Raw genomic sequence first — 9,911 nt, 5'->3', positions numbered from 1 at the left:
TCCCGATTCAGTGTTCACCACCGGTGCACGCATTAACGCGTCTTCACAATGACAGTTCTTGTTCCACATACTTCAGCATGCTTTAGCTTGACGCCGCCGAATGACTTCGCATACAGTTTTACTCACTCTTGTGTGGTCATGAATGGCTACTGAAACGTCATAGTACACGTCATGAGACACTCAGAAGTGCACAAAAACTGGCGAGTAGCACGCGCGGGCGGAAAATTCGCGCATCGATGCAGGCGACGATCGAGTGCGCGAAAACGCAGACGAACCCGCGACCTCGTGTTCAATAGAGAGTTTTAGATTAGAGGACGCAAACCCTATTATGGTCCCTTCGCGCTCTTTTGGGCTCACTTTGGTTTCTTTAATTCGTGCTCCCGGCGATTTGCGTTCCCCGACGGTTGGGTGCGGCTTGTGTCCCCTAACCTAAAACTCACTAATAACAGACTGCGGCTGGTGCTGCGGTGTTTCAAACAGCGGGAGAATAAGTGGACTTCGGATTGACGCGTGGATCGGAAAGCCAGTATTTCGCAAAAACAGGAGCGAGGACGTGCATGAGCTTCGCTATCTGTAGTATTTTGTACGTGTACAAACGCAGGTGCGCGTGACATTGCGGCGCTCGTCAAATTTCTGACGGACTGTCGGAAAGTGATAAGTCGCTTCCCACAGCTGGAGAGCACTCCACGGCGCTCCTTTGGTTTATTTCACAATTGGCCCGCGTGCTTCGCGAGACAGTGACACTGATAATTAAGCGCCAGTACTTGCAACGGCATAACCAAGTTTCCCAACACGGCGCAAAAAAAAAAAAAGCAAATCCAGAAATATTTTGCAGCTCTAAGTGAACCTGCCAGTCGTATGATTGTTCCCCGTTTCGGTCATAACCATGCATAAGGTATATACATATAAAGCCTCCATTGTCGCGCATCCGCGAGAATAGAATAAAGGATCCGATCTTCATTTCTGCATTGTAGTTAATGAGTTGAACAACAAGGGAATGAATGATGCTTGCCGTAAAGGGACAGGAAGGCAGCGGTGTGAATTAGAGAGCAAAAGGGAGTAGCCGATATTCTATTTGGCAGGAAGAGGAAGAAATAGAGTTGTATATACCGGCCATGTTCATACCTGCCAAGTTCGGCCAAAACGAAACCCGGAAAACTTTCTGACCGGGAGGGGGGGGGAGAGCGTCGGTCGGTCACCCCTCCCTCCGCCCGACCACGACTATTTTCTTTTTAACACGAAAGTGTTTTATGCCGGGGTCCACCAAGACTTCACTGACGATATTTCCGTCACGGAAATACGTCATAGAACATAATACAAAGAAAGAAACCAGAAGAAAAAGTTCCACAAACATGCAAAATTTGGAAATCGAACCCACGACCTCTCGGTCCGCGACGATAGATCGCCGAGCGCTTAACCCATTGCGCCACAAACGCATTTGCAGAGAGCTACACAGACGCGCCTTATATATCTAACACTCCTCCGTGTACCCGCGCTCTTGCTCGGGGCGGTGCCGCCGCCTACGAGCAGAAAAGACAAGTACTGCATTATGACACTAACGCGCACCGACAGTGAACGCTTCGGTGGTCTCAGCACTACGACGCCTCGATGCCAGCATTCGAAGGGACGCTGGCATCAAGAAGCACTACCAACGCCACCTAGGTGGCGTTCACCGTACTCAGCACAGCGGAGCGTGGCCTCCGCAATTAGCTCTGAAAATGTTTCTGAAGTTGATCGCGGAGGCTGCAATTAGGACGCGCTGTACGCGCTGATTTGACTCGGTGACGATTGAGTTACGTGCTTTGTCTTGCGCGTTGTATTAGTGTGTCAGTTACGTGCTTCGTCTTTCGCGTTGTGCTAGCGTGTGCAGCGTAGTGCAGCTTCCATATGCACGACGGTTGCTCATGGTCATCGACGTTGGTAGTCGTGATGGAGGAGACGTGCCACCAGGCGTCAGCGTGGGTGCATCAACGCCTAAGGGCGCTTTAGCCACAAAACACCAGTAGACATTATATATCAATGTGCAATAAACATTACACTACTTCTGTGAAGACACGTTTCACTTTCGTGTTCTATACCGATTCCTATGAGGGATCAACCACATTTTTTCAAGTACTGACAGTGCATCTACACATGGACATCTTGATTAAACTTTATTTACAGATTTACAAATGACCACATGTACATCAAGGTCTCACTTCTGCAAGCATTTCGTTGTTGCTGGTTTTGCCCTCAAATTTTTATTGCGATAGAAATTGTATGGACACTTAAGGCGCATGTCCGCCGTCGCCGTGATGTTCTGTATAAATTCCAAGAGCGATAACACCGTCGCCGCGCGCCGTATGTTGTGTGTGCGAGTGAAAGCGTGCGAGGGAGCGCCGACGATGGTGGCTCGATCTCGCGCACGCAAGAGAGGAAATTGGGGATCGAGGAAGCGCGTCGTCTTCTGTCGCGCGCAAGCCACCGATGCGGGGGGGGGGGGTTACGCTCCGACGGTGGCGCGACCGCACGCGCCCTATCTTGAAAGGGATCTGCGACGGGAACGGAGTCCGCCGTACCCTAGCTGTGTGTTAGTCGCAGTTAGCGTTGAAGCGAGAGGCAGCACGAAGGTCAATTCGCTCGCTGCTGCAGCCGCGCTTCCTCACTCCAGCGTTTCGACAGCAGTTGCGGTCGTAGAGCGAGATGTGTTCATGTTTGTTTGTGCGCGCGTGACACCATGCTTGTTAATTTAGTTAGTAAGCGAATGTTTACAAGTTTATACGGCCGATAAAACAACTACCCTTACTTCGTACAGCTGTATACTAATTTGCTATCGCAATCGATGCTTCGGTCGCCTTTCTGACGAATCTGCAATTTTTTTAAATTTGATTAATTAAATACTGGGGTGTACGTGCCCCAAGCACGAAATAATTATGAGGCATGCCATAGCGGAGAACTCCGGGTTAATTTCAACCACCTAGGGTTCAATACACGCTATACACGGGCGTACGAAATGCGGCCGCCGCGGCCGGGATTTGATCCCGCGACCTCCTGCTTAGCGGCGCAACGCCAAATCCACTAAGCATTCACGGTGGGGCGGGTGTTAAAAAAATTGCCCGCCAATCCACCCTGTGAAGGTGGTTGGAAAGCGAAGCTTTTTACGCCACCCTCACGGTGACTGCGGCGCACTTGATATTTCACACACTACAACGTAACTTTAAGCACGGCCTTTATTATTATTTACTTCACAACAATGTTCACTACTGCTTTTGATCGGTGTGATATACACTCAAATTTTCAGTTTTCACTGTAGTTACATTCTTTGCCAAGGTTAATTCAATGCACGTTCCGCGAATGCACGTTCTGCCGTCTTTACTTTCTGTGGTCTACCCATAGTGGGGTAGTCTAGAAAATGAACCGAAGCAGTTACTAGGCTGGAAGGGTTTCGAATGACGTCAACCCTCTTTCAAGCAGCTGCATAAGCTTTGCAACAGCTGCAATCTAATCTTACGGACCGCGCCGAGCCTGTTTCCGTTGTTTGCCCGCAGCCCTTATCATCCATCATGTTGGCTCATCACTTTGAAGCTTGTTCTTGTGGTTTTTCTTGCGAAAACGAGTGCTTAGTTGTACGCTGAATGCCTGAATTCAAGTAAGCTATACTGCTATACTTGAAATTGTTAGCGGTTCGTCGGGATCGTTTTTTGCTTACAACGACGGACACGACAGAACCCTTGGCTGGTAGAGGTACAAAGCTTCGCTTTAAAAATTCTGCATAGTATGTTTGATTGTAACGAATTCCATTTCTTTGACGTCATGCGAGGAGGGCGTTTCCCAGCGTCTCATCACACATGGACGAGCGGAACTACATTCTCGTATTTTTCACGATGATAAATTGCCGCTGACACTGCATTGCTCTGTGGTATCAACGAAATACCCAGGATTACTGCGGTTGAGTACTAGTTTAGAAATACTTGAAGATACTTTTTGCGCTCGCATTCTTTGGTTTAAGCCATGATTGACAGTAGGCCTACGCAACGCCGAAGCGGCTGACACCGAGGCGCACGATGGAGAGTCTAGTGCTGTTAGTTACGGAACGCGGCATTTGCTCTCTGTCTGAATGAGACTAGGGCCACTAGGGGCACCCTATAACCCCGTCAGCGTAAAGAACTGCGCTGCGGTTAACGAAATAATAGGGTGCCTCGATGACACCACTTTTTTCCCGTCACCCTTCCCTGGAGTAGAGCAGCTGTGTGATGTGCCCCCATACCCCCAGTTCCATGATGGCCCCCATTTTCACCGATTTTGAATTCGATTGCTTATCCAGTTCTTTTAGAACTCTGGAAACATTGCGGATGACGGCAGTATCACACCCTTTAACGCTTGAATAAGTAATTTTCTACAAATGCTTTAATTAACTTACTCGTTCATCGCCCGTCACTCACAACATGCTTCCTACTTCCACAAAAATATAAACAGCGTGCCTCGCATAGTTCACCGAGGAGACCGAGAAAACCAATGAAAATTGAAAGAAAACGAGTATTCAGTAATTATTTTCAAAGCACATAACTCATTCCCGGGCACGCTATTATCTCAAATTCTGACCAAAACGGCCTAAATATATTTTCCAGGACCCCAGTTACCAACGCGTTTAATTTATTCCGCCAGAATAAACTGGCTGCTGCTTGCGCCGCCATCGACCAGAAGCACGACAACGCACCAAGTTGAAACCAGTTCGTCCATAGCATTGCTAGAAAACACAAAGTGCCGACGACGAGCTGACCTCGTCCTTGACCATTTTTTTTTCAGAAACGCGCGGACGAACCCAGCTCATCCAAGGCACGAATTAAATCACATACTTCAACCTTTCGGTACACGCCCCCCATAGAGCGGCTCCTATTCCCTCGAATTATGAGATCTCTGCCGTTTTGGTTTGCCCAGGGAAATGGGGAAACTTTGTAAGCGTAACTGAGTGATTCCACTACTGCGCCAACTGCGCCAAAAGTGCGCCAAATGGTATTTACAGCGCCATCCGGATACAATCAACGAAAATTGCGCCTAACTGCGCCAAACAGCGCCAAACAGTCTCGTATTTGACGGTGTCTATCGCTGACAATTGCACTACCGGAGAATTAAAACGTGCAACATGATGATAGGGCGAGACTTAGTTGCAACCTTAGTTGCGAACAGGAGACGAAACAGCACTAGCGCGTGCATGCGTCCCGATTAAGCCACAGCACCACGCATGGCGCCCGACGCCCGACGCGGCGTCTGCCTTGCAAGGCGGCTCGACGGCAAAGTGCGGTTTCTGTTGAGGCTCGTGGCTTCAAGGTAAATAGGCGATTCATCGGCGGACGTTATCTACTCTGTAGACGCAGCTAGTACAGTAGAACCCCGCTGATATGTTTTTCGCGAGACCGTAAAAAAAAAGCAAAAAAAAAAACGTGAGAGCCGGGAAACGCAAGAGCCGAGAAACAGGAAAAAATTGAGAAATGAGAGTAGTGTTGAACTGCACACAATATTATTTTAATTCTTACGTGTGAAAAAAGTCGTAGTTTCGCCCGAAAGCCGAAGCACCGATGCGATTGCAAATTAGACAGCTCTACAAAGTAAGGATAGTAGTTTTATCATCCGTGTAAAGCTGTAAACATTCGCTTATTAACTTTAAGGCCCGCCAATTTGCTTTTTCCTTTTCGTCCCCCATAACTTTTTCCTTAAGTCCCCCATAAATTGTACGTTTATGGAAATAAAGGCAAATTCAAACTATATTAACAAGCATTGTGTCCGCGCGCACAGACAAACATGAACACATCACACTCGATGAGCACGGACACGCGCTGTCAAACGCTGGCATGAGGAAGCGCCGCAGAAGCAGCGAGCGAAGTGACCTTCGTGCCGCTGTCTCGCTTCAGCGCAAACTGAGCGCCGAGAACACACAGTAGGCACAAAGCTACGAGCCGGCCGACGCACCTACACCATGCCTACACTGCCTAGACTCTGTGCCCCCAACGCAGATCGCTTTCAAGATACGGCCCGCGGCGCCGCCGCGCAGTACGCAGTTGATGCCAGAGTACAACGCCGCCCGCTATGCCTCCCTCCCCCTCGCTCCCTCGCCGGTGCCTCGAGTGCCACGGAAGGCGCGCTTCCTCTTTCTAGAATCTCCATCCGCTTCCTGCCCACTTTTTTGCGCGCGCGAGATTTGGCCGCGGTCGTCTGCTGCCCTCACACGCTTTCACTTGCACGTACAGCATACGGCGCGCGGCGATGGCGTTATCGCCCTTGGACTTTATACGGAACATCTATGCGCCATAACCAATTTTAGGGCCCCAAGGCGTCATTGACACCATCTTTAGATAGCAAATACGGATCTCAATGCCATGCTTTTGCTAGCGTAAACCGAAAATACGTCGTAGGTGTCGCCCCCGGCCCTTTGGGCGACCAATCCTTCATCGTCAAGCCACCAAGCCAAGTGACATGAAAAGTCAAAATGGCCGCTCGGGCCGGCGCGGGGTGGCAGTTCGCAACGTATGATGCGGGAACGGTCCCATAGTTGTGACACAACAGCGGGGTTACCAATGCATTGCGTCCTTTGGGAGGTATGCCGCGACCGGCCGAAAACGACGTAACAGCCGGGAAACGCAGCACCCGGGAACGTAACAGCGGGGTTCTACTGTAGCTTGTTTGAAGCTCAGCATGACATGTGATTATAATAACTGCATGCCGCCGATGTGTCCATCATTTCTGTTTCTGGATATACCGAATTACATCTGGGAAAACTAGCAATATATGAAACGATATCAATTTGAGTGTGTGTGTGTGTGTCGCATGCACAGAAAAGCATTTTTTTCTCCACGAGATCTGCAATGGACGGAAATGTTTACCAAGCTTCTCGTAAGAACGTACGAATTATTCAGGTCTTTGAATATAAATTGCAACTCTCTTTTTCGAAATACTTCAGGATGTGAAAAATCAGCTGCTGCCAAATGCCAAAATGCCTGCTCCAAAGTGCTCCAAAATGAAATTTCTGATCCTCAAAAAAAATTGCTCCTAATCAGAAGTCCGCAGTAGCATCACTGAGCGTTTCATATAACGTCTCTAAACAGGCTGGAAATGAGGGTGTGACAAATTTAATTAAACCTTTAATTAACACGTAAACCTCGTAATTTGCCTGCATATTGTCCCCAACACCTCCCGCATTTACTAAAATATAAACTTCGTGAGAAATTTAGTCTTTTCAGAAAACCATAAAAACAGGCATATATAACATTTCTGAGAGTTTCTATAGTCGCACTAACAGCTTCGCTGTAAACCATGCTATCTCTTCTGGTTCCGTCATCTCGCTATACCGTTTCATGTTTTAATTATAATGCACTTGTGCAAGTGCGGAAAAAAAAAAGACAGAGATAAACTTCACATCGCGCGCTTTAACTTCCCAAGTAGACCCCGGAGCCTTTCTTACCTGGGACTTGTGCGTCTCGTTCGTCAGCTGGCCTCCTCCTCGTGATAAGTCTGAAACAAGAGAACGTCGTTTGATTAGTTGCAGGGACAAGACCTTACTTTTGGACGTTCTTCAAGCAGTAAAAGTGAGTGAGAGAAAGAAAATGAAAGGCCACGTTGCCCGCAGTTCGCTACCGTACACTGAGGGATGTACATTCGTTATGTGGGGTGAAAATGATAAACCTACACTGAGAGAGAGAGAGAGAATTAGAGGGCAGAAATGAATAAAAAATGAAAAGGGAGAACAAAGGAAGAACAAGTGATGCGTGCTTGTTTATGTACATATTATGTATGATGAGCGTGAGTGAGTGAGTGAGTGAGTGAGTGAGTGAGTGAGTGAGTGAGTGAGTGAGTGAGTGAGTGAGTGAGTGAGTGAGTGAGTGAGTGAGTGAGTGAGTGAGTGAGTGAGTGAGTGAGTGAGTGAGTGATACACACTTTGATCGATCAAACAACCGTCCAATCACATCATTGGAGCAGACGAGAATGTGTCCCAAATCGAACAGTGGAATTTGCTATACGAGCTGCTTTTCTTCTTTCTTGAAAGATTTGCAAACTGCCATGCTTGTTTTCCTGAATTTCTTCGATGTTATCCCCTTACCGCGTGGATATCAATTTTGTTTTAAAAAAGTTAGACAAGCCTTTGTTGAGGCCGGATATTCCTAAACCAATCTCACATTTCTAAAGAAACGCTTGGTTGCAAATTTATTAGCAAACATTGTCGCGTATCATACACCACGCAGTGGGCATATTTTTTACCGTGCATAAAGACTTTCGAATTGCATTAAACTTGCAAAAAATATCCCAACCATTGCAAGAACATGACACATTGCTTTAGGAGATGGAGCGTATTTCTCACAGCTCCTGCTAGTACAAGTGTCATTAAAATTTGATGACCGTCATCCTTGACTAATTCATACCTTAAATATCTAGACCGGACTTCGTGTTGCGCTAATTTTTGCTTTGTATAGTCTTTAAGAGGCTGGCGCAAGCCGAAAGAAAACCTTATTTCTCTTCTTGTGAGAGCTCCTGGAACCTGGCAGGCTCCACGATATATCTTCATTGCAGTCACTGCTGGCATTTTCATTTTCTTACCTATTCTGCACCAATAATTGTTCCAAGAAAAGGTGTAGTTCGTACAAACAGGAAATTTTGCCGCGATATTTGTTCTCTCGCGAGGAAACGTATCACTAGTGTCCTCCACAAAACAACCCATAACTGCATGCTGTATCATACCTGATATGATACATCGAAATGACCTGTTTATTTACAAATTTTTGCGCGTTGTGTGACGAGCTGCCAGCATATTTATTTTAAAGGAAAAATGACTAAAACATAAGTGCCAGTGCTAAAGTCGCTATGTATAGCTAAACAGCACATAAATTCCGAGCAAGGAGGAAGTTTTTTTTTTTTTTTGTTTTTTTTGGGGGGGGGGGGGGGATTTTTTTATGTTAGAAGTAGTCCTGTGCGTATCATATACAATACAGCATGCAGTGAGGGGTTATTTTTCTTGCGATATATGTACAGTATGTTTTTCTTGACAATACAGATTTAAAAAAAAATGCTATAAGCGCAGCGAGCTTGGTGTTTTTGCAGACGAATTCCTAGGTGGGGCGGATATGTTTTGTCTCTAATGATGTAAGCTTCAGAAGACTAATTTTAAAAAAGTATTCATTTTTTTTATTAGTGCCTTACAGGGGGGCATCTTTAAATGGTGAATTTAAAGGCAGTCACATTTTAAAGCACCCTCATTTGTTAAACATCTTGAAAGTCGCACCTAATTCGAGATATTTATCATCGAACTTCAACGGTAAATCCAGGCAGTGTCGAAACCGAAAACCGCGGGAACGAGGAAAATGCGGTCCCGCTATCATGTCAGACCGAAAAGCCCCTTGACGACAAGTGCGAGGAAGTTTCTAACCGAATGTAATCGGCCAGTCGCGGAAGCTACTGAAACGTCACGCTTTGCTTGGCAAGCATGTGGGGCTATGTGTCGGATCAGGATTTGCCGCGGCAGGCCTCTATTGAGATATCTGCTCCTACTGTCTGCTAAAATGCATTGGCATTATATACATGTGAAATTAATTCAGCCGAAATTTCTAGACTAGAGCCATTTTTGACATATCAGCTCCCACTACCTGCTAAAATGCATTGACGTTACATGCCAAATTCATTAAGCAGAAATTTCAAGACTTGAGCCATTTTTGAGATATCTGCTCCCATTATCTGCTAAAATGCATTGACAACATACATGTGAAATTCATTGAGCAGAAATTTCAAGACTTGAGCCATTTTTGAGATATCTGCTCGCACTATCCGCTAATATGCATTGTTCTTACCTGTCAAATGTATTGAGCCTACATTTCTAGACTGTAACCACTTTTGAGATATCTGCTCCCACTGTCCGCCAAAATGCATTGACGTTACATGCCAAATCCATT

The sequence above is a fragment of the Dermacentor silvarum genome, chromosome 10 (assembly GCF_013339745.2).
Source record: "Dermacentor silvarum isolate Dsil-2018 chromosome 10, BIME_Dsil_1.4, whole genome shotgun sequence".
In the NCBI taxonomy this organism is placed as follows: domain Eukaryota; kingdom Metazoa; phylum Arthropoda; class Arachnida; order Ixodida; family Ixodidae; genus Dermacentor; species Dermacentor silvarum.
Note: the sequence above shows the minus strand (reverse complement) of the source record.